At 34.3% G+C, this 25,880-nt stretch overlaps 1 non-coding gene and 1 pseudogene across 1 annotated transcript; both read right to left on the reverse strand.

Moving 5' to 3' along the window:
* Positions 1 to 8,348, reverse strand: part of LOC101681315 — a 34,206-nt pseudogene extending 25,858 nt beyond the window's left edge.
* Positions 8,349 to 25,603: 17,255 nt separating this feature from the next.
* Positions 25,604 to 25,675, reverse strand: LOC123391523. Its single transcript, XR_006606232.1, has one exon. It is a non-coding gene; the product is annotated as a small nucleolar RNA SNORD56 (small nucleolar RNA).
* Positions 25,676 to 25,880: the final 205 nt, after the last annotated feature.

Below are 25,880 nucleotides of genomic sequence, written 5' to 3' on the forward strand. Positions count from 1 at the left end.
TGCATCTAGAAAGAAATGCTTTATTTTGTGATGAGATACATGAATCATCAACTTAGTGAGGAATCTGTCTTTCAGTCACTTAGGTTTTTTTGTGCTTGAGGATCCTAAAAATTGCAATTGCTCCTATTTTTTTAAAAATAATTATTTTCAAGGCAAAAATTAAAAGTCAAGTTCTTTTTTTTATTTATTAATTTTTTATTTTTTATAAACATATATTTTTATCCCCAGGGGTACAGGTCTGTGATTGATATATATTTATGATCCACAATATCTGTATGTGAATTTAAATTTGTGAAAAAGAGAGCACCTGTGTGGCTCAGTTGGTTAAGCAACTGCCTTCGGCTCAGGTCATGATCCCAGAGTCTTGGAATTGAGACCTGTATTGGGCTCCCAGCTCCACGGGGAGTCTGCTTCTCCCTCTAACCTTCTCCCCTCTCATGCTCTCTCTCACGGTCTCTCAGGTAAATAAAATCTTTTTAAAAAATAAATTAATTTGTGGAAAGAGTGTAAAAACAAAAATGTGGGACACCTGGGTGGCTCAGTGGGTTAAGCCTCTGCCTTTGGCTCAGGTCATGATCTCAGGGTCCTGGGATCGAGCCTTGCTTCAGGCTCTCTGCTCAGCAGGGAGCCTGCTTCCTCCTCTCACTCTGCCTGCTTCTCTGCCTACTTGTGATCTCTATGTCAACTAAATAAATAAAATCTTTAAAAAAATTAAAATAAAAAATAAAAAAATAAAAACAAAAATGTATTCTCAAATTCTTCAGAAGAGGCTAAGGATATCAGAGAATAAAATAAAAATAAAATATATCTCTACATTACTATTTGAATCTAAATGTAAATTGCTATAACTTCAGTGGTTAATATACAAAGCGGGATGGGTGCTTGTGTAGGAAAAATAATCTAACATAATATGTTTCAATTTCACAATACGTTTTACAGTGATAAAAGACTATATTTTCATTAGTTAGTTGTAAATTTTTCTTCTAAAAACTGACTAAATGTTTAGTTGCATTTCTGACTTTTCTAAATTTCTACATCAACTTTTCCCCTAATTCTATTTAACACCCACATAGTTAAAGGTTGATAAGTTTTGTTTAATTGACATATTGGGTAAGAAAGCAGATTTTAAAATTATGGTTTTCTAATTATTATTATTCTAATAGTGGAATTTTGTTTTGGTCATTAATAACTTCATCATTTAAAAATAGTTAATATTTTTCAAAAAACATCAATATTTATTTAGTGTATCTTTAGATCTTATGAGGAATTTGTGTTGTATTTAATTATGGTTGATTTGGACACATTCCTTTCTGGATAATTAATTTCCAAAGGATAATATTTGTAGGAGCAACAGTAAAGATTTGTAAAAACTAAGAATTCTTTTCTAAAATTATGCCTATATTTATGCAATTTCAAGGCTGTATCATCATCACCTAAATTGGTCATTTATTGTGTATGATCTTTCATGACTTGGTAACCCATTCCAGAGAATGATAGATTATTTCCTAGAACCACAGGGGTGTATTTCTTAAAAGCGAACTAAAAAATGAAGCAAATGAACTAAAGCTACGATAATGCATCCTGGAAGTAGGCAAAGTGTAAATCTTAAAGAAATGAGCAACATACACATTGTCAACTAAAAAGAAAAGGTATAATGTATCAATGACTTAAGCTGAGGTACTAGAAGAGTTGGATTCCCCAGGAAATATAAAAACGGATGTGAGAAAATTGAACAAAACAGAAGACGGATTGACAGTAGTAGACAAGTTATTTGAAAGAAATATAAGTATTTCAAATGGCATTTGTGGCCCATAAGAAGATGGTCTGTTATACTTGGACATGCCATTTTAAGATGTCTTAGACATTTTGGCTCCTAGTCCAGAACTTTTTCACATTAAAGACCATCCTCCTTCCTTATTTTGATAAATGTTCCTGGTCTCGCACCTTCAGTCATGCATGCAACTGACTAATGAAGCCACAATCCTGCAGTTGGGCTTTAGTGAGACATGAAATCATTTTCTAGGTCTCCCTGTTTTCTGTGACTTTGTGAATTCACCATGCCACCATGCAGTAGTTGCTAGGTTACTAGTCAGCATTGACTAGTTGCACATATCCACCCCTGCGTTCTTGACTTTTTGAAGAATATTGATTCAGACAGATGGATAGAGGGTGGAAGAACATTCCTTGCAGAAAGCATAGTGTGATCAAGGTACAAAGGCATGTATGAGCACAGTTGATTATTTAAGAATGAGTGGGCCCATCAGAAATAGAGTAATTAAATAGATAAAAGACTCAACCAGATTCAACTTTTCTCGATCCCACACACATTTTTTTCATGCAGAATTAGAATGCACATGATCTCTAATCATAATTCCTTTTATAACTATATATTATAGTGAAGATTGTTCAGTTAAAACATTGGATATATATTTTATGATTTGGGAGAAAATATATAAAATAAGTATTATTTTAATATTGTATATAAAACATATATAATGTTATAAACAGGCCCTTAGTAATAGAATGTACAATTCTAAATGCAAGATAATTAATTTGGAAAAACAAAACAAAACAAAACAAAAACCTGTGAAAATATCCCCATAGGTACAATGGGAAATTGCACATTTGAAGTCTCCTTTTATTTCTGCAGTATGAGGAGGGTTTATGTGATCACTTTTATGCCATCCTATTTTAATCTGTATTTCACTATATTACTTGTTTTATCCAGAAAAAATTTCATTTTAATGGTCACAGATTAATCATAGAAATAATATATTTTCCATTTATTCTACATTTTACTACATATAAGCTATATGTATTTATTTATTTATTTAGCACTTGAGACTTGAATATTTTTGTCATAAAAAAATTAATGTTGTTTTAATAAGAAAATGATTATTTAGCATTACAGATCATTATGATCTGGGCTTTATGTATCATTTGAAGACGAGGAACACATTTCCTTAAAAATACCCTAATATCTTCAAATAATCCCTATTCCTGTAATACAACTGTATTTTTGACAAGGCACTATTAACCATTCTGGTAGTATTTCTTTTCCTTTAGATTGTATAGCACCAAGAAAGTAAGTAATATGTCAAAGAGAAGGTGTTATTTGTTGTTTATATTATTGTTGTCTTACTGTAGTTTCCACTTTGTACTTCCCAGTAGTAAGAGTATTAAAATAGAACAGAATGTGTTTGCATAAAATTGAGATATAATTTATACACAATGTAATTAGCTCTTTTAAAGTATAAAATTCAATGATTTTTCATGAATAGAGTGTGCAACCTATAATCAATTTTTGAACATTTTCAACATCATCTCCTCAAAAACTCTATATCCATTAATAGTCCCTCACCAGAGTCATTTCTTTCTACCTTAGAAATTCTCAATTTATAGTTAACTCCAAGCACACATAATCAGTTTTTCTCTGTGACATTCTTATTTTATCTTCTCAATTTGTAGGTAATACAAATAATTAGCAGCATATTTAATCCCCTATTCTCTAGCACAGTACAGCTAAATAGTTTTTAGCGACAAGTAAAATAGTTTATAAGTAATCTAATTCTTTTGATAACACTAAAAATGACATGAGAATATAATAACTTCTCTTAAATGACCTCAAAGATCTCTGGCATGGTAATACAAATATTTAATTGTAAAGATGAGTTTATTTAGTTAAAATAAAAAACTAGCACTTGCAATAAATGTTAGTTACCCCTGGGTGTGATTTGTTAGCAAAATTAGTAAAATGCTTGATAAATTTTTCTTCTTATGAGAACACAGGAAGAGGACTGAAATTATTTGATAACAGAAAAAGAAAATAAGAAAGTTTATGTTGTCTTTCAGGTCAATGGGGCCAAAATGGGGAAGACCTGCTTCCCAAGCAAAAATGACATCATTCTGTGACCTAGCTCCAAGTCTGAAATCTCTTTATTACAACGACATAAAGTCACCTCCAGAGCAACATTCCTTGTGATCCATGGCTGTGAGACTGTCTTCCAAGTAAGGTATTTCTCACTCGAGAGGTCAGTTTTTTTCTCTGTCATCATATCCATGATAAAGCCATGTCCAGGGCAGAATTCCTAAGTTCACATTAAATAGCTATGCCTCCCCAAAAGAAAGTGGCTTCTTCTCCCCTCTACCCTTTTTTAAACACTTTATTTATTTGACAGAGAAAGAGAGAGACTGAGAGCACAAGTTGGTGGTGGGGCAGGCAGAGGGAGAAGCAAGCCTTCAGATGAGCAAGGAGTCCAACATAGGGCTCAGCTCCAGACCCTGGGTTCGTGACCTGAGCTGAAGGCAGATGCTTAACTGACTGAGCCACCCAGGTGCCCCTAGAAAGTGGCTTCTTCTCCCCCTCCCCTCCCTTTTTTTTTTTTAACACTTTATTTATTTGACAGAGAGAGAGACTGAAAGCACAGCTGGGACTAGGGCAGGCAGAGGGAGAAGCAAGCCTTCCGATGAGCAAGGAGTCCAACGTGGGGTTCAACACCAGACCCTGGGATCATGACCTGAGCTGAAGGCAGATGCTTAACTGACTGAGCCACCCAGGGGTCCCAAGAAAGTGGCTTCTTAACCACATATTTATTACTGAGGAAATACAGAAAGAGTTAGTTTCCAGAGGGGAATTGATATATTTTATAAATAAATAATAATTGATATATTTTATAAATAAAATATACCTGATAGACTGATACCCTGGGGGAATGGTGGGTCATCTGAATCAAATGATATTGCCTAGCTGTGTTTGCAGGACAGACTTCCTGGCACCATAATTAGTGCTCTGCACAACACAAAGTACATGGGAGGTGTGGGTGACTCTGTACACAGCCTGCTCATGGCTTAACTCCGTAATTACCAGGGTTGTTTTAGAAACTAACTTAACAATTTAAAAGGTACTTGGGGCTGTAAATCACATCTTAAAGAGACAAACACCTGCACAAACCTTGCTTTAATATGGACTGTCTTGCAGACACTTAGCTGCAAGACTTCATGATAGGATTATAAACACTAGTTTAGTGTTTGTTACGATAATGTTTCTCCATCGTAGGAGTCTCAGAATTACTTTGATTTCATACCTTATCTAGGATTAAGCTTGAGCCTTTGTAGCAAGTCTCTGGAACAGATGGTGACTCCAGGGTATAATTCTCGTCTAGACAGCCAAGGAATGTGGCCTCTAGGACAAGACACTGCTATCACTGTGGATTATAGACTGCTAGGACTGAAAGAGCTAACTTGGAAATGGAGCTTATAGATTTTCTCTAATTGTGAGCTTTCAGCTGATAATGCAACAGTCTGGCATTCTGCTTTCAGGGTATAGTTTTCCACTGACAATAGCCCATGCTTTCAAATTTTAGAGCAAATGAATAACAAGACTTACATTTTACTATGAACTTCTCAAAATATTTTCATATGCTACATATTTTGTTTGGTTACACAATTCTTAAAATATCATCCTTTATAAAAATGTAAGTGAAGAATGCTATCTATTAAGTCTTCCTAGAAATCACTACATTATTCACATAAACATAAAAATAATTTTGAAAAGCCCTTTTTCAAAGTTATAGCACTCTCAACTTTAATATGTTCAGTTTTGAAGCCTCACCAAATCATTTTCTGAGTGTATACTTATTATTTGAAAAAAATATTTAATTTCATAATTGTTTTTAATTCCATACAAGATAAAATAAAAGATAATACACAGCATGGCAATAAACAAAAACAACTATTTCATAGAAGAAATGAAAGTGTCAAACAAACCTATGAAAATATACTACGCTTCATTAGTCATTAGCAAAATAGAAAGTAAACTACAGTAAGATGATATTTTAGAACCATCAGTCAGGCCAAAACCAAAGTGAAGGCAAAGAAGTGGCAAAACAGAAATCTCAAGCATGGATGGTAAGAGTGTAATTGGCATAACCATTTTGGGAAATAATCTGAACTTGTCTGATAAAATTAGACACATGTATAACCTAGGGCACAGCAATTTCTATCTTAGCTACATAAGGTAGAGAAATATTTTTATATGTGCCAAGTACAGACAGAAGCTGTTCATAGCAACATTATCTGTAGTGTTATTACTTGTAATACAAAAATTGGAAACATTTGGGGCGCCTGGGTGGCTCAGTGGGTTAAGCCGCTGCCTTCGGCTCAGGTCATGATCTCAGGGTCCTGGGATTGAGCCCCACATAGGGCTCTCTGCTCAGCGGGGAGCCTGCTTCCTCCTCTCTCTCTGCCTGCCTCTCTGCCTACTTGTGATCTCTGTCTGTCAAATAAATATATAAAATCTAAAAAAAAAATTGGAAACATTCAAAGCATGGGTTAATAGAAATATGGAAAATTATGGTACATATATAATACAATATAACAGATACTGATGGGACAAAGCACCTTTATCAAGAAAATAAATCTTAGAAATATAATGTAAGAAAGAGAAAAATATCATTTTTAGAAAGCTCAAAATCAAACAAAAGTAAGTTATGTTTTTATAAATTTATACATATATGACATTTCTTTAAAAAAAAAAGAAAGGATAAACATTAAATTCAAAATGGGTGTTACTTCTGGGTGGAGTTCAAAGTATAAGTTGGTAAGAATACACAGCTGTATTTTTATGGGATGCTTCCTGGATTTTTATACACATAATTTAGATATCATTGGAAAAGTTACTGCATAAACCATACAAAACTCCACAACACTGATATCTAAAAATATGTCTTGATTTTCTATCAAATATAATCCTAAAAAATTCTAAATCCATTATTTTGAAATGTCCAACTCAAATTTTTTATTTTTAATTATATCAATGACATTAAAGTAAAAAACATGGTCCTCTCATGTTATATATGAGAAATATTTGAGAAATGGAATTTCTTAATTATTTAAAAAAGAAAAGAAAGAAGGAAATTCTTTATGTCCTTGACATGTGCTTCACTGGACCATGAGCCAAAGGATTTTGACAAATTCTGTAGATCACAGTATATATTGAAAAAATTAAAAAGTTATATTCATAAACCATAATTTCACAAAATTGAGAATCAGTGCAACTCTAATAGCTACTGTTTAGAAAGATGTGGGCACCTTCTCATGACCTAGCACTTATCCAAGGAATGTACAATAACTTCTGATCTACAGTTAGAACTAATCCTTTCTCTTATTTTTGTTTTTGTACTATGAGTACAGATGTCACTATATCTTTTTGCCAGTTTATTTAATGGTGTGTTAAAAATGAGCATAAAGACTTGAAAACTCCTTTTGTCAAAAGTTTTACAAAGTAATAAATCTTCCTTGTATTTGCCTATCGAAAATGCTACATCAAATAAGCAAAATGGAGAGCTTCACAATATTCATACTTCATTAGTTTACTTGAAAACATTTCACATCTTCTCAGCATTTGTTAAATCATTGACTGCATTAGATATAAAATGCTGCTGATTCTATTTGCATAGCAGGTTGTCACCTAAAAAAATGTGTTAACAGTGTTCCTGACAAGAAAACAATGAGCTTTTTATATCGAGTCTGTTCTCTCTCACATGTTATTAAGTAAAAAATATATATATATTTAATATGCTAATGTACTAAATCTTAAAGGAATATAGCATTTTATAAACATGTGAAGCATCAATACAGAACATGAGAGATCCACAGAGCAAGTTCTGAAAACTGCTATACAGCTTCCAGTGACAGAAAATGTTGATAATCTGCTAGAAAAAAAATAAAAAAGGAAACTTCCAAAGCAATATTACATAATCACCATAATTGCTGCCTTTCATAGTTGAGTTATTGCCTTAGTATTTTAACTGAAATAAAGAGAAAATATCAGGGGCAGCTGTGTGGCTCAGTTGGTTAAGCAACCGATTCTTGATTTTGGCTTGGGGCAAAATCAGGGTCCTGGGATTGAGCCCCTTGTCAGGCTCCATGTTCAGTGAAGAATTGGCTTCAGGAGTCTCTCTCTCTCTTCCTCTCCCTCTGCAACCCCCTCAAATTAATTAATTAATTAAAACCATACAAAAATGAAAGAAAGAAAAATAAATAAATAAACACAAGACATGCCTCTGCCTAAAGCAGAACTTTTCCCCACAAAATTATGAAGGGAATAATGCCAATTCACATACCAAAACTGTGATCAGGACACAGGGATAGTTTCTTCCATTATAGTATGCTGAGTATAGTATTCATGAGTATAGTATGTGGAGTATATGTGCATGAGTATAACATGCTGAGGATATATATTGTATGCTGAGTATATATTACCAGCTTGGAATGACAGGTATTATATCCCAGTTGTACAGCTCAGGAACCTGTCCAGCCTGGCTTATCTGGAGCCTCTGTTTCGGCATTTCTCAGGGAAGGCAATCAAGGTGGCCACCATGCTGCAGTCAGTCACCTGGAGGGCACACCGGGGAGGAATCACTCCCATACTCCCCGTTCCACACTCATTGTAGTTGGCTGGATCGTGTTCCTTCCTGGCAGTCTAACAGAGTTCCAATTCCTTGCTAACTGCTAGCTGAAGATAACCCTCAGATTTCTGCCACGCATGCTCCTCCATGGAGAAGTTCATGAGTTGGCAGCTTGTTCAAGTGAGAGGGCAGGAGAGATTATAAGCAAGATGGAAGTCACTGTCTTTGCAAACTAATTCTGGGGGCCAGTATCCATCAGTTTTGCCATATTCTACTTAGAGGAAGCAATTAACTGGTTTTAACCCACATACAAAGGGAGAGGATTTTACAGTGAGTACCAGGAAGTGGGATTGTTGGGAGACTCTGAATAACAAATTTCCTTCTGAATTTCAATCTATACCTCAAGTTTCAAGACATGATACTAATTTCAGAATCATCACTATGATTGAATGAGAGGTAAATTTTTGAAACACTTTAAGGAGATCGTAAATGATGTTGAAATGTGCATTTGGCTAGTTGGACTTTTTCCATACTAGGGCTGAAAGTTAACAGAAAATTTGGGCCAAATATTAAGACTGAAACTGAAGTGTGACATATGCCTTGGTGTTTTGGTCCTTATTGCCATTATATTATAACTTTAAGCAGGTATCCATGTCATTTTTCTGATTTTAGGTGAAACATTTGTTCATCAAATATATTTTATGTACTTTTTGATGGATAGCATTTACATAACTGAGGAACTCTCCATCTATTTTTAGATTTTTAAAAGTGTTTTTATATTTCATTTGGGTTTTGAACTATCTTAAATATTTTTTATGTACATGCAAAGATAAAACCAATTTTTCTATAATTTACAAATGTGGCAAATTATATCAGTTGTTTTCTTTGATGTTGTACCATACTTGAATTCTCAAGACACACACACACACACACACACACACACAACCATGCTTCAAGAAAATATTTGAGGTGTCTAATGAAAACATATATAGTATGTACCTCACATTCCATTCATCTCTATGTTTATCTTTATACCAACAGAACCGTATATCCATTATTGCAGATGACAATTCTCTGGAAATCACACAGTCTAAGTCTCATTTTGTTCTTTCTTTAAATGGTTTTGGAGAATCTAGTTTCTTCTATGCATTTACATACACATTTTAGATCACGCTTCTAAATTTCCAGAGGGAAAAAAGAAAACCCTCCAGAGATTTTGACTTTGATTGGATTAAATCTCTACACACCAATGTAGAGAAAATTACATATTAATAATATTGAGTCTTTTGGTCAATGAACATCATAAATCTTTCTGCTTATTTAATCTTACTCTAAAATGTTTAGAAACTTTCAGTGTACAGGTCTGACACACATTTTGTTCATTTTTTTCTTAAGTATTTTGTGTATGTATGGTTTTATTTTGGATGCCTTATAAATTAAATTGTTTTATAATTTCAAAATCTCATGTTTGTTGGTGATATAAGAAATAAAATTAATTTTATATTGATTTTTATTTCCCAAACTTGCTATCTTTACACATTAATACTTACTGTTTTAAGTAGAGTCTTTATTATCTTCTCCCTAGATTATGATATGCTCTTCTAAGAAAGACAATTTTTTTTCTTTTTAAGGAAGTAAGGAAGTTTTATTGCTATAACATGATACCAGGTAATACAGTAATAAGACAAACTATGCACAGCTCTCACTTGGACTTCAATATATGAAGGCACATGATACCTACTGAAAAGAACCTCTTAATTATGAATAACCGGATTGATTAAGGAAAAAATTTGTATGTTTCATCTGTTCCCTTTCCTAGAGGTTTCATATTTTAGTGAGAGAATTTTTTTCCTGTCATCTTTTAGGATTAAATAGTCCCTCCACTTTAATCCAGTCACCAGTTTTTTGGTGTGTGTGTGTGTGTGTGTGTGTGTTAAGGAAGAGAGCATGTGTGGGCCAGTGGGCAGAGGAGAGGAGAGAGGAAAGAGGAGCAGAAGGATAGAAAGAAAGAATCCTCAGCAGGGTCCACGCTCAGCATGGAGCCTACTCTGGGGCTCAATCCCACAACCCTGAGATCATGATCTGAGTCTAAATCAGGATTTGGATGCTTATAAAGAATAACATGAAGGACATGGGCAGATGGAGAGGAGACATGAGTTGGGGAAATTGGAGAGGGAGATGAACTATGGGAGACTATGGACTCTGAGAAACAAACGAAGGGTTTGGAGGGGAGGAGGGTGGGGGGTGGGTGAGCCTGGAGGTGGCTATTATGGAGGGCACACATTGCATGGAGCACTGAGTGTGGTGCATAAACAATGAATTCTGGAACACCAAAAAGAAAAAAAAAAAAAAAGGGAATTGGATGCTTCACTGACTAAGCCACCCAGGTGCCCCCCAATCGTTTGTTTTTAACACTAGCTTTTATTAATCAACCGCATACTGGTCTGTGTGCTTGTGTGACATCTATAATTACACAACTAAAAAGTAACAGTGCCTACATAACTTCCAAAGTCAGATGGTTCTTTTTTAGGGTTGTTTTCATTCTGTGAATTATTTTGGTGCACCTAGAGTTCCCTGTATTATTCTATATCTTCCCTAAAATGATAGTTCTACTAATTGATTCCTGCCATTGTGGCAGTGTTCAGGCTATCTCCTTGGTTTAATCAAATTCTTCACGATTGGAAATAAGGAGGCCTTGACACATAACAGAAAATATGAGTCTGAAAGTTTTGGGTTAATACATTTTGTTACCAGCAGTGAAAGTGCTAATTAGGAGTCTAGGCTTAAGTTTTTAAAATTCGATTTGTTTGCTTGCATAATCAAAGATATAGTAAGCATACTACAATCTAACTTTCCTGCTTATTACATCTAAAAACTCCCTACAAAACATAGAAAGCAACTATGTAAGGTAACAGAAAAGGTAAACAGAAGAGATGTGTTGTAGAGGCGAGTTAAACCTGGATATGTAACATGTAAGAGGGATGAGTTTCCTACTTTTCCCCTCTTTTCTCTTGAAGATTTGTCTGAAGTTTAGAAGGGCCATAATTAAAAAGTTTTGCCATGGTGGTCATGGCACAGGCAGCTAAAGTTTAAAAACAAAATGTTTTAGGGCCAAATGTCTAGGAAAAAATTCTTTAGCCAGAAATTATGGAAACCCCAGAGAGATAAGAGCTGGAGGATACTGGATGCCTGGGTGGCTCAATCGGTTGATCAAGGAGCCTGCCTTTCCCTTTCTCTCTGCTGTTCCCCCTGCTTGTGCTCACTCTCAATCTCTCTCAAATAAATAAATAAAATTCCTATTTCTGTAAATGAGTATATACACCTGCACAAGTCTCAGGGTTACCTCTGTGCTGTATGTGAAAAGGATAGACCCAAAGCATCAAAGTCTGAGAGAACTGAACCTGTTTACATTTGCACCAAACTGTCGAACTTTTGTACATGCACTGGGAAGACACAAAGTACAGCAAAGTCTTTGAGAAATGGACTAAAATTTAGGCAACCTCTCCAAATTCAGACTAACTCCTAAGTGTTAATATATGAGGGAAAGACCCAAACAACAGAATGGGGTTTTTGACAGCTAAACTGATATTAAGACTACCAACCACAGAAGGCAAGACAGAATTTGTGGTCTGAACTTAACTGGGATTGAATGTCTGCTGGAACAAATACATTAACATTATCAAAAGCAAATTGTTGACAAACTAAAGCCCACAGGCCAAGTCAGCTCCTGACTACTCTAGTAAATAGTTTTATTGGACCACAGCCACACTTTTCATTAATATATCATCTGTGGCTATTTTTGAAGTACAATGGCAGGATTGATTTGTCACAATAGATATCATATTGTTTGCAAAGTTTAAAATATTTACTTTCTAGTCCTTTACGTTTGAAGTTTGTTTACCTCTCTAATAGAGTATTTTAATGGGATCACGAGTTTATCTTCAGTGTAAGAGCCAGAATGACTCAATATACCAACACCCAGAGAAATAACACTAATTCTCAAGGAAGAAGACAATCAACAGATGCCAGTCTAAAATGACCCAGATACTAGATTTACCAAAAGAAGTCATTAAAGTTGCTATTATAACTATGCTCAATGATATATAGGCAACTATATTTGAAACGAATGAAAAATAAAAGTTTCCAGCAGACAAATTAAACTAAAAAAAAAAGTAATCACATGGAAATTTCAGAAATGAAAAGGTCTGAAATAAAAATTCGCAGCACAGGCTCAAGAGCAAAATAGCAATAATGGAGGAAAACTGAACTTGAGACTAGACTATTTGAAATTATCAACTATGAAATAAAAAGAGCAAAGAGAAGAAAAGACTAAAGAAGTAAAAAAGACTCAAGACTCTCAGAGATACAATTAAAAAAATTGAGATACAATTAAAAAAAAAAAAAAAGATCTACCATTCATGCTACTAAAGTTCCAGAAGAAAAGGAGAAGGATAATAAAAGTACATGGAAAAATGTGCAGAAAAAGAAATAAAAGAAAAAAAATAATGGCTTAATAGCCCTCAAATTTGGTAAATATGTAGATTTAGAAATTTAAGTACAGTTATTCAGTTATTCTAAAACAGACTACATTTGTTTTTAAAGATTTTATTGATTTATTTGACAGAGATCTCAAGTAGGCAGAGAGGCAGGCACAGAAAGAGAGGAAAGCAGGCTCTCTGCTCAGCAGAGAGCCTGATGTGGGCCTTGATCCCAGGACCTGAGATCTTGGCCTGAGCTGAAGGCAGAAGCTTAACCCACTGAGCCACCTAGGCAGCTACAGACTACATTTAAAGAAAATCAAATAACAATCAAACTACTGAAAACAAAGATAATTAAAATCTAGAAAGTAGCTAGAGACAAATTACATATTACACATGAGGAATAATCACTTGAATACTGTGGACTTTTCATCAGAAATCATGGACCAGAAGAGAAGGCAAAAGCATCTTTAAAAGTATTGAAAGAAAAACAAATAAACAAGCTTAGCCAATCCAGAATTCTATATCTAGAAAAGTAAGCACATTATCAGATGAAGAAAAATTAAAAGACTGTGTCACCACCAGACCTACTCTAAAAGATGTATCTTCAATATGAAAGGAAATGTTACCACACACAATGTTCGAAGTTAGGAAGGAAGAGCAAGAGTAACGTAAAACTCTGAGTGACTACAAAAGAGTATCTTTCTCCTTATAAATTTAAAAAATAATCTATGACTTTTGAAAGCAAAAATGTAACATTGTCTGGTGATTTTTAGTGTCTGTAGATATAATATACATGTCAACATGCAAGGTGGGAATGAAAGGGTGGGAATTAAAAAAGGACCTATATGTTTCGGTTGAAGTGGAAAGTAATTAATTTTAAGTAAAGTGATGAAAATAAAACTTAGAGCATATCTGACGGGTTTTCAAAATTGGTAGGTGTAATACACTTGGTAATCATATCACTCGGTGGGTGAATGGGGAATTGGGAAAAAGGACTTAATTATTGTAGCACTTCTACACATACCATAAAGTGTCTACACTGGTAGACACTCAAATTTTGGAGATGAATAATCTCCCTGGAGCAACACTAAGAAGATAATGTAAAAAAGATGTAGCCATGAAATGAAAACTATAGTGAAATAAAAAGGAGATATTAAATATGTACAAATGATACAAAAAAGAAACATAGAAATAGTGAAAAAATAGAAGGCTAAGCCAAAATTAGATATTAAATGATAGGAGTACATTGAATTATATTAATAACCATATTATATGTAACTGTGGGCTGTGACCTAACTATATGCTTCATATCCTTAAGTAGTTTTTTATCTACTTAAGGATATGAAGACAAAAAGTAGAGGTTGAGAAAAGGTATACCACAAAACACAAATCAAATAAATGCTGGAAGAAAAACTAAGGCTTCTAGCCAAGATTAAGTTGAGCAGTAAGCAAATGTAATCTTATTTTAAAAAAATTAAAGAAAAAAATATGAAACAATAGTCTTCAAGACACAGGATATCAGTCAATAAAGGATAGTATTCCCAGACATGAGGTAACAAATAAATTGAGCCCTATGATTATCCTAGATTAGTGTCTTGTCCTACTCTTCTCTGGCTACTGTAACAAAATACCATAGACCGGGTGATTTAAACAATCAAATTTATTTTTCACAGTTCTCGAGGCTGGGAAGTCCAAGATCAAGAGGCTGACCAATTTGATTTTTGGTGAAGGCTTTCCCTGGCCTAGAGCCAGCCACCTTCTCACTGTGTTTTCACATGGTGGAGAGAGCGCTCTGGAGTTCCTCTTCTCATAAGAAGGCCAGCTCTATCAGATTAGGGTGCCCTTCTTTTGACCTCATTTTCCCTTTATCATCTTCTGATAGGCCGTATCTCCAAACACATCACTGGGGATTAGGGCCTCAACATACAAATTTTGGAGAGACACAAACATTCAGTCCATTATTTGTCTTTATAGAGTTCTGACCATCGTGCAGGAGAAGAAACCTACGTGAAGCTTGGCAGATAAGGAGATGGAGCTGACAGCTGGCAAGATCGATGTGACTAGTATTTACAGGTACTACAGGTACTACTACATTAGAGGAGAGAGCTCTACAGAGAAGAACTCTAGAAATATGCAGAGGTCCTCTTCAGTTATTTGGCAAAGTACTAATTGTGGCATGTGTCCTCAATTTACCCAAGACTGAAGACAAAATCTTTTCAAGGGAATAGAAGGAATAGTGCCTGACACTCATATAAGACTATAAGTGCCTATTCTCACCAACCAGACTAAAAAAATCTCATAATGCAAGGGGCACTGAGTACAGTTTTCAGAAAGATTGTGGTAGTAAGTAATGATCACCCTAAAAGTAAAAGTTCCTCTGATCCAGCCTAACTAATCTTAATAGCAATACCAAATAGGATCAAATTGGTTCCAAGTAAGTTGAAAATCCCTGACCTACATAATCCTTGAAAACTTCCTACGAAGGCACCAACATTTCGGACCTCAGTCTTAAAAAATGTGCTTTTCCTAATATAACTTTGATTCCACAAGGAAGGAAGCTAGGAAGCTGTTTAAAACAGCAACAACAACAACAACAAACTTTTTTTTTCATTTCTATAGAACTTTACAAATACTAATTAGTCAAAAATAGCGTTAATGGCTGATTTCATTATTTAATGGCCACACAGATCATTCCAACTTTGGGGTCTTAACATTTCTGTCTGATTATCTTAATGGAGTAGAAAAGATTTCAGAATATGCTATTATATCTGATCAATTATATTTAAAAGTATTGCATTAAATATTTTTTCAAAGAGGAGGTTTGCTAAAGTGATCTAATTATATACTAGGAAATTAAGCCATTCTATGTAATTTAATAGCTTAATCCAAAATTTTCAAGAACAGCCAAATGGAATAGCATCTCATTTGTAAGTTCAGCATACAAACCAACCAGAGATTTCCACAATTAAGATGATGAAAAATTAAAATGTGACTAATTGCTTCTATATACTGTGGCTAATTAGCACAAACAGTTTCAAAATATATTATCCCAAAACTAACATTTTTCTCAAAAATATTTTAGATAATGGCAGCATTTTAAGGCCCACAGTAATAATTGATTTTTGCATCTAGACAGAAAAAAAATTGAAGTCAATGATTTTTGTTAAACTTGTATCTGTGGTTCCTAAAGGCAACCCTTAATGTTACTTTTTAAGAAAACATTAACAAATGTATTCATGGAATATAAAATGTGTAAATTGCAGTACAAAAGCAAAGATAAAATTAGATTTGTAAAATGGACATGTTTAGTATATTATCAGTGATTTAGAGGGAAGGCTTCAGTTATATGAAATCATGTAAACATAAGGGTTTTTCTTAAAACTGTTAAGTTATTGTATAATTATAGAGTAAAATAAGCATAGAATTTTACTGGTAATTTCCCTTTTTACCATACAAAGGATTTATACTCCTCATTTTATACAGATTATGGTTTCAGCCTGTTAGAACTCGTGGAATTGGTGAAGAAACACATTTAATGTATGTGTCTAGATTTGTTCTTATTGGAATATCTTTTTCTTGTGACTTCAAGAAATAACTTTCAGCTTTTTTTTTTTTTTTTTTTTTTTTGGCAGAGCAAGTAGGACTTATAGAGTCTGTTTTGCAGTCTGGAAAACAACATGGCCATTGGGGAAAAATGTCATAGAATTCCTGCTAACCATGAATCCAATGCGCATCCTAGATGTTTAGTGAAGAAATTTGGTTACAAGAAATACAAACAAATCAAATAAATTTAACTAATAAAAAGGATTTAATAATTTAAAAAAATAAAGATTTAGTACAGGGTCTAGGATTGCCCGAATTGAGTGATTCAAACAGAATCTGGATTTGCTTGCACTATTTCTCTTTTCTGTTTGTGAGTTGACTAACTACCCCTAGTTTTTATATGACTTGTACTTAACAGTATTCATTCATTATGACTCATCCTCATAACTCTGAATTCAAAGGAGAAGAGTGTGTGCCTCTTTCTAATTTGGAAAATTCAGTAGAAGACTGATTTATCTGGCTTAATTTGATTTGTGTCAAATCCCTAAGTGTTTATAACATTACTGTATCTAGAGGGATAGCTCTGCAATTGTCTTATCTTGCAACATGTTCTTTCCACTGCAGCAAAGAAAACAGTAGACTGTTTTATGTGAATGTTAGATTTTTTTTGGCGGGGGGGTTACTTGAGGATGTTAAGAGGGCCACAAAGAGGATAACTTGATGTTACTTTAAAAATGGGTATTCAGGGGCGCCTAGGTGGCTCAGCCTCTGGCTCAGCCTTTGGCTCAGGTCATGATCCCAGAGTCCTGGGATAGAGCCCCACATCGGGCTCTCTGCTCAGCAGGGAGCCTGCTTCCCACTCTCTCTGCCTGCCTCTCTGCTTACTTGTGATCTATGTCTGTCAAATAAATAAAATCTTTTAAAAAAATGGGTATTCAATTAATCAGTGATTTAATAAAGACAACTCTTTTGATTTCAAGATTCAGACATCTTAAAATTCAGTTATCTATAATAACCACTATTAAGGATGCTTTCATAACATAGTTAATAGCATTCCTTAAATTTATGGTATTTTAGATGTACATACTTGAGTACCATTTTATATATTTTAAACCTCTGGTATAACAACTTACCAAAGAGCTAAACCAATCAAATATCTTTAATAAATACATCAGTTTCCTATAGCTTCTATAGTATTTACCACAAACAAGGTGGCTTAAAAACCAATGTTTTATTGAGAAGTCTGTTCCTGATCTTGTGTGGCTTCTGGTTGCTGCAGATATTCCTTGACTTGTGGTAACATAACTGCAACATTTGCTTCTTTTGAAATGACCCTCACTGTGTGTGTGGATCAGTCTCACATCTCTATTTTTTGCCTACTGAAGTCAAATGCATGAAGAACCCAACACAGCTGGGTGGTTTAACTTCCAGTATGATGGAATCATTATTATGTATCCTTATAGAAGCATTTATTCCTTTGGAAGGAATACATAGATTCTTCTAGACAAGTGAACAAGTAGAACGTCTGATAGATTTGTCCTCTAGACAAGTAGAACATAATAAAGTCACAAATATGTGAAGCAAAAATTTGTGTAATAGTAGGTGGTGCCACACTAATTTCTACTCCTTGATTCTGAAAATCACAAATCCTGGCTATGTAAGAAATAGCACCATGGGTTGGATGCTGACTTATATACAGCCTCCTGGAGGACATTGTCTTGTAAGATACTGCTATCTGACCTAGGTAGTACTATAACTAAGTCTTCAAAACACTGTTCTATCAAGCCAGCTGCTCCCAGGAAGATGGGGAATATGGTGAGATCAATGAATTCCATTAACATGGGCCCCCTACCATACTTCATTTGTTGTGAAGTGAGTTACTTGATCAAAACTAATGTGTGGAATACCACAACCATGAATATGATGTTCTGTAAGTCCACAGCTGGCAGTTTTGGTAAAGGATTTCATGAAGAAAAAGTAAATCTGTACCTAGACTATTTCAGTAAGAAATAGTGGTGGAGCCAGTCCAATATACTCAACCTACTACCAGATAGCTGGTTTATTCCCCTCGAGTATGGTGCCATATAGGGAAATCGTTGTTGGTTTTCACTGTTGGCAGATTGGGCACTCAGCCATGGCTCTAGCCAGGTCAGCCCTGATGAGTGGAAATTTGTATTGCTGAACACTATAGCAACTGAACTCTGTAAAACTCCGATCCTTGTCATCATTGCTACTTTATTCATGAACTCATTGAGCAATGATAGGAGAGGCTTGGGAAAGACACCATGGATATTCAAGGAATGTGTCATCCTGTCAACTTGACTACTAAAATATTCCTTTTCTGAGATCACCCTGGGTGAACATTTATACAACACAAATATTTTTGCATTTTTGCCCATTCAGAGATGTCTATCCACATATCTCTTCACCGATTTTCCAATTATATTCCTTCCAAGTTCCTAACCATCCAGACAAACTCTTTTCTACAGCTTGTAAGTTAGTAAAGTCTCCATATTAGTTGGGTTTATCTAGAGAAATAGAAACAACAGGACATAAATATATAGGTAAATAGATAGATGATAGATAGATAATTCTGTATGATAACCTAATGTGTTAAGGGGTGGTCAAATAGCTGGTAAAGCATTTTTTTTTAGTTGTGTCTGTGAGAGTGTTTCTGGAAAAGGTAAGTATTTGAATCATTAGCCTGAGTAAAGAACACCCTCTCCAATGCAGGTCATCCAAGGTCCTTGAACATTAACACTCCTGATTCTTGGGCATTATTGGCCCCTCAGCCCACTTTCAGACCTTTGGACTCAAAAGGGACTACACCCTTTGCTCTTAACTCAAACTGAATTTACACCACCAGTTTTCGTGTTTCTGCAGCTTGCAGATGGCAAATCATGGGACTTCTCAGTCTCAATAAGTGCATAAGCCAATTCCTATAACATATATATCACATATGATATATATAATATTGGTTCTGTTTCTCTAGACCTTACTAAAACAGAATTACATATAGAAAGAGCTTTATTATAAGAATTTGGTTCACATTATTATGAAGGTTGAGAAATCCGGAAATCTTCAACTGGCCAGCTAGAGACCCTGAAGAATCAATGTGTATAGTTCCAGTCCAAGTCCAAAGGCCTGAGAACCAAAAGAGTTGATGGCATAACTCACAGTGCAAAAGTAAGCAGGCTCATGACCCAAGAAGAGCTGATGTTTCTTTCAGTTCTGATTCAAAAGCCAAATAGAATCAATGTCCAAGCTCAAAGCAGTCAGGAAGAAGAGTTTCCTAGTATTCTCAGGACCCTTAGCCTTTTTGTCTATTCAGCACTTCAACTGTTTAGATCAGGGCCATTCACATGAAGGAGGGCAATCTTCTTTACTCAGTCTGCTGATTCAAATGTTAATGTTAGTCTCATCCAAAAACAGCCTGGAAGACATATTCACAATATTAGTCATATTTCTGAGGCATAGTTTAACTCATATCTCAGGGGCTAAAAAACATGTATTTTCTTTCTTACATAGAGGCTGGTTGGGTGGAAACTTTATTTCAGGCATTGGATAACAAGTCATACATTCTGGGACTAGAAATTAGCATGCTCTTTTCATAGCACAAAGAAGCATGAGAAGCCAAGCCAAACTATGAAAAACATTACAGCCTCTGCCTGTGTCATATCCTTTAGCTCTCTATTTTTGAAAACATACAGCATAGCTGAATTTAATATCAATAAGAGTGGCCCGTGTTTCACTCTAGAGGGAGCTAAGTCATCTTGCAAAGGGGATGCTTGTGTAAATCTATTAGAGAAGAGGAGTAAAAAGTTGAAATACTAAAAAGCAATAATACAAAGATAAACAGCATTCTTCCCCATGTGGAATTTGTGTGCAATGTAATTGAGCCTCTAAATACCTAGGTTCTCAAGGAGCATGTCTAAACACTTAGCCATACAGTGAACTTTAAAATTATGTCCAGTTATCCATTTGATGCTCAAATATCTCAGTGATACTTGATTTGAACAACAGATCAAATGGATGCACGGTAATGCCATATCTACATACGTCTTCATCCTAAATTTGATTACTAATTGATTAATAATGCCACAACATTGGTTTGTGAGAGACACTGATCAACTAAAGAATGACATCTTTGTATTTACCTCTTTTTCCTCCTTTGTCAACTTTAAATAGACTTTAATGTGCCAATTCAAATAGAAATAAGAGGGCGCCTGGGTGGCTCAGTGGGTTAAGCTGTTGCCTTCGGCTCAGGTCATGATCTCAGGGTCCTGGGATCGAGTCCCGCATTGGGCTCTCTGCTCAGCGGGGAGCCTGCTTCCTCCTCTCTCTCTCTGCCTGCCTCTCTGCCTACTTGTGATCTCTCTCTGTCAAATAAATAAATAAAATCTTAAAAAAAAAAAAAAACAAATAGAAATAAGAGTTCAGTGGATGGTGTTACACATAAGAGATTAAAGGTTATTTACTAAAGCTTGATTATACCATATTGCATATAACTATAAGTCATTTATAGAAAAGGTAAAATATTGATAACATTGGGGAGACATTTGAGAGCTTCTGGTCTGATAGTCAACGGGAGTCACTATGGTCAATCAGATGCTCATTTATTTCCAGCTTCATACTATCTAATGTCTGTAGTTGCTAGAGCAGCCTGGTTGTCACTATGGGATTTTACTGACTTACAAACTTGAGGTTAAAAAGTTTCTTACATTATTTCATCCTTTATATTGTTATTCCTACTTAGCACAATTAACTTCACTGGAGGATATGGAGAGTTCATTGTTAATTAAATACAGTGAATAGTTACATTTTCATGGTTAATTTAATCAATATCATGGAAGCAATTATATTGGCTTCTCTTTTATATGAAATAAGAGAAACATCCTTAGATATTAATGTAAGCTGCCCTTTTATTTAGAATCATTTGTGGAAAACAAGACATTTCTAAAAATAATACAGAGAATCTCAAATTTCAATAAAGACTGTACAAATCATTGGCTTTCAATAATGGATAAAAAGGTGTCATATTTCTCAGGTTCATCTAAGAGAATAAAGCTTCTTTGTTCCAAATTCTTTCAATTCTCCCCAGTTTATCTTTTCTCTTTATTTTTTGAGCCTATAATCTCATTATCATTTATTTGGTACTTTGCTTTCTAGTTCTCAGCAATTATTTGCTGCACGTCCTCCTGGGATTTCCTTCACTTTTCTAAACTCACCTCTATCCCCTCAGTTCAAGCTTTGCTTTTACTAATCATGCCTTGAACAGTTAAGCCTCACATAGGAATCTTGGCAATATTGGCTTTTTCTCTCAGTTGGACACTATATCCCAAGAGTATTATTTCCTTCCATTCTTTCTTCTTTTCCAAAATAAATGAATCAGTGACATATACTTCTATTTACACACCAGATAATAGCATAGATTTATTGTTTTATCTATTGTGGTGGTAGGAATTTCAGTTCTTTTCAATTAATCCAAGTAAGATGGTCACTATTAGGATATTGATAAATTAGATTTTATTTTAAAATCCTATTACTTTCAAAAATTTCAGAATAATTGAATACATATTTTTTGAAAGAACACTCAGTACATTGATAGCTTCATACCTGTGGCCACAGAGATTATTGTATTCCTTCCTGGATCTAGGGTACAAAGATTTATCTATGGCTTTAAAGAATATCTGATGATATAATCCCAATAAAATAAAATAAATGTGTTACATAACAAGGCTGAACACATTTCTTGCAACCACAATTGCTGTAATTAAAAGTTATCTCTAATTGAATTGGATTACAACAGTTGATGCATGACTGAATTTTGAAAATATTTCAAAGATACTCATACCTTCACACTTGCACACACATATTATATCTCTTCTTGTACAGTAAAGCTCCATATGCTATCATATTAATTAGTTCCTGGTATATAATTTTTAAATATAATCCTTCATGCTCACATTTTTTTTTTTGTTCTATTACATCTTTTTCTAATTAGGATCCCACTGCATTTCTAGTAGGTTTTGCTTTACATATTAAGTTGCTATATTTCTTATACATACAGTTTGATGATTTATGTTATTTGTAAAGTGTGCCTTGCATGGTTTTATAATTTTAATCATGTTATTTGCTATTAACATTCCATCTGGTCCAACATAAAATAAATATTGCCACTTATACTTTCCTTTCCTTTGCATTTGGCTATCACTTCTTAGCTCACTCTTTTTAGTATCTTTCCTCATGAGTACAGTCATTGTTATTGTTTTTGTTGGTCATAAATTTAATAAAGTTCCCTAGGTCTCTTAACCCTATTTGATAATCTTTTCAAAAAGAAAAGTTTAGGGGGCATCTCGGTGGCTCAGTGGGTTAAGCCTCTGCCTTTGGTTCAGGTCATGATCTCAGGGTCTTGGGATCGAGCCCCACATCAGGCTCTCTGCTCTATGGGGAGCCTGCTTCCTCCTCTCCTCTCTCTGCCTGCCTCTCTGTCTACTTGCAATCTCTCTCTGTCAAATGAATAAATACAGTATTTAAAAAAAAAAGGTTTAGTTTATTCACTCTTTTGAATAGTGATTGACATATCTGTCTTTATTCCTTTATCTTTATTTGGAATAATTAATTTAGCTTACTCTTACATTTTTCTCTATATATATTCTAGATCGATAAAATTTCTAATCATTTCTCTTATTTCCACTTGCAAATTTGGATATTATTTTTAATATTACCATTTCATTAATGGATAACTTCACTTACCCCTCATATTCAGATAAATTCTACATTATTTAAATTTAATATAAATATTTATCACAACAAAATATACCTTTTCTCTCTCCTATGCACTAAATTTTTCTTACACTCTTCCACTTTTTTTCTCTCAAGGGTGCTTTTGATAATACTTATTTTCAAATAATAGTATTTTATATTTTTTCTAACAGAATGTGAGCAATATAATGATGTTTTAAAACCTCTACTTTTATTAATTCTAATTGTAATTTTTAATCCTTCAATGTATAATATTTCGCTCTTTTATTTCTATTTACTTTTACATTGTTGATGTTTATGACAGTATTTTCTTCGAATTTAAGTCTGCTTGCTTTATTTACATCAGAGGAAAAACACAAATTACTAAAAGTGAAATTTAAAGAATATAGAGGGAGAGATGCAGAGATAAAAGCCAAACATCATCTTCAAGGGTTCAAGGGTGGCTCAGTCAGCTAAGTGTCCAACTCTTGATCTCAGCTCAGGTCCTGATCTCAGGGTCTTGGGTTCAGGCCCCATGTTGGGGTCCAAAAATAAAATGCCATCTTCAAATTTGAAACTCAAATTTTTTCTTAGAGTGGACTCTATTTTAAACAATTATATGAATGAAAACTATCTACAATGGTCCTGAACCTTCACTATGTCTATCAAATTTACTTGCAGATAAAATATGGAAGACCATGAATATTCTTTCATGCCCTATCCATAGAATGATTAAGTTTAAAATTTTAATTTAAAATTTTAAAGTTTAAAATGAAAATACAATTTATAATTTATTACACAGTCATTTCCTTTCTTGTATTATCAACAGTCCCTATAACAATAATGCTAAATTTATTTAGCCCTTGCTTTATGCCAGCCATTTTTCAATATGCTACAAATTGATTAACTTATCTCACCTTCAGAATAAACTATGGACTAGTACTATTTTTATCAATACTATTTATATTTTACATGTGAGGAAACTGACACACAGGGAATTTAGAAAACGCCTAATTTCTCATTGCCAGTAAGTGCAGAGCCAGTAGTTGAAGTCAGCAGCCTAGTTCAATATCGCATGCTTTTAACCACTGTTGGATACTGCTGTTTTTTCCTCCCTAAAATTTCAAATTGGTTTGTATTATGTTATACATATTTACCTTTGTCAATTTTTTTTTTCCTTAAACTTCTCATTATATGATTTGGTCTACTGAGTTCCATTTTCCTCACAGGTCTTTATTAAATAAAACTCTAAGATCTGTCACTTCCTGCTCCTGTTAGGACTGGAACCTCTCTAAGCACACCACACATCTGAAACCTGGAACTCCCTGTCGCTTCTCTTATGGAATAGAAACAGTTTCCTGGACCTGAGCTTCTCTTCTTTGTTTACTCTTTGGTATTGCTGAAGTCACGTATTTTTCAGAAACAGTCATGGGAGGTAAATCTTCTCAACCAGGTCACTTAATTACTTCTACCAACACACTGGACTAATAGTACAGTTCCATATATAATTCTAATTTTAAAATTAGTTTTCTACCAAACATATCATCAGCGGATTTGGTTTCTCCTGAGATTTGGTTTCTTCTTTGCTTGCTGATGGCTGCCTTATCTGTGCCTTCACATGGTCTTTTCTCTACTGACCCTTTAATTGTCCAAATTTCCTCGTCTCATAAGGAGGCCAGTCAGATTGGACTAGGGCTCACTGTAATAGGATAATTTACTTTACTCATTTCTTTAAAGGCACTATCTCCAAATATGGGTTCATTCTGAGGTACTGGGTTTTAGGGCTTTGACATATTACTATGGGAGGGATACAACTGAGTCCATAGAGCCCATAACAACAGCTAAACAGTATTTCATGGTATAGATGTACCATTGTGTGTTTACCATTCACCTGACAAATGACATCTGGGGTGGTTTAAGTTTTTGGCTATTATAAATAAAGCTGCTATAAATGTGCAAGTTTTTGTATAAAGATAATTTTCTTCTCTCTGGAGTAAAGGCCCAAGAGTATAATTGTTGAGTCATACAGTAGGTACATGTCATTGTTATTATTATTGTTATTATTAACATTAACTTTTTAAAGGCAAACTCTCAAAGTATTTCCCATAGTGGATGCAAAATTTTACATTCCCACCAAAAATGTAGGAGTGATCTTGTTTTTCCGCCTCCTTGCTAACATTTGATGTTATCCCAAGGATTTAATTTAGCCATTCTGATAGCCATTCTGTGTAGTGGTATCCAATTGTGGTTTTAATGTGTAGTTCCCTAGTGGCTAAAGTTGTTGAACATTTTTTCACGTGCTTTTTTAATACCAATATATTCTTTTTGGTGAAAATTCTCTTCATGGCTATGCTCATTTTCTAATTTGCTTGTTTGTGGGATATTTTTCTTCTTTCTTTAATCTCCTTTTTTCCCCTATTTTTTTCTTCACTCAGACCCAAAGTATCAACACTCACTAGAGGAACTGTTGTTAACAAAAAATTATTGCTATCATTATAGTTTTTTCCTCTTTTTTCACTGATTTTTTACACTTCATTACATGTTTTAGATATTAGTACTTTGTCAAATACTTGACTAGCAATACTTTATTCCTCTGTACTGCTTGTCTTTTCATCTTCCTAAAAGGGTCTTTCACACACAAAATTTTTAATTTTTATGATGTTTAAAGAACGCATTTTTTCTCTTTATAGATTATGGTTTTGTT

The sequence above is a fragment of the Mustela putorius genome, unplaced genomic scaffold, assembly GCF_011764305.1.
Source record: "Mustela putorius furo isolate JIRA1106 unplaced genomic scaffold, ASM1176430v1.1 tig00000228_pilon_pilon_pilon, whole genome shotgun sequence".
Lineage (NCBI taxonomy): Eukaryota > Metazoa > Chordata > Mammalia > Carnivora > Mustelidae > Mustela > Mustela putorius.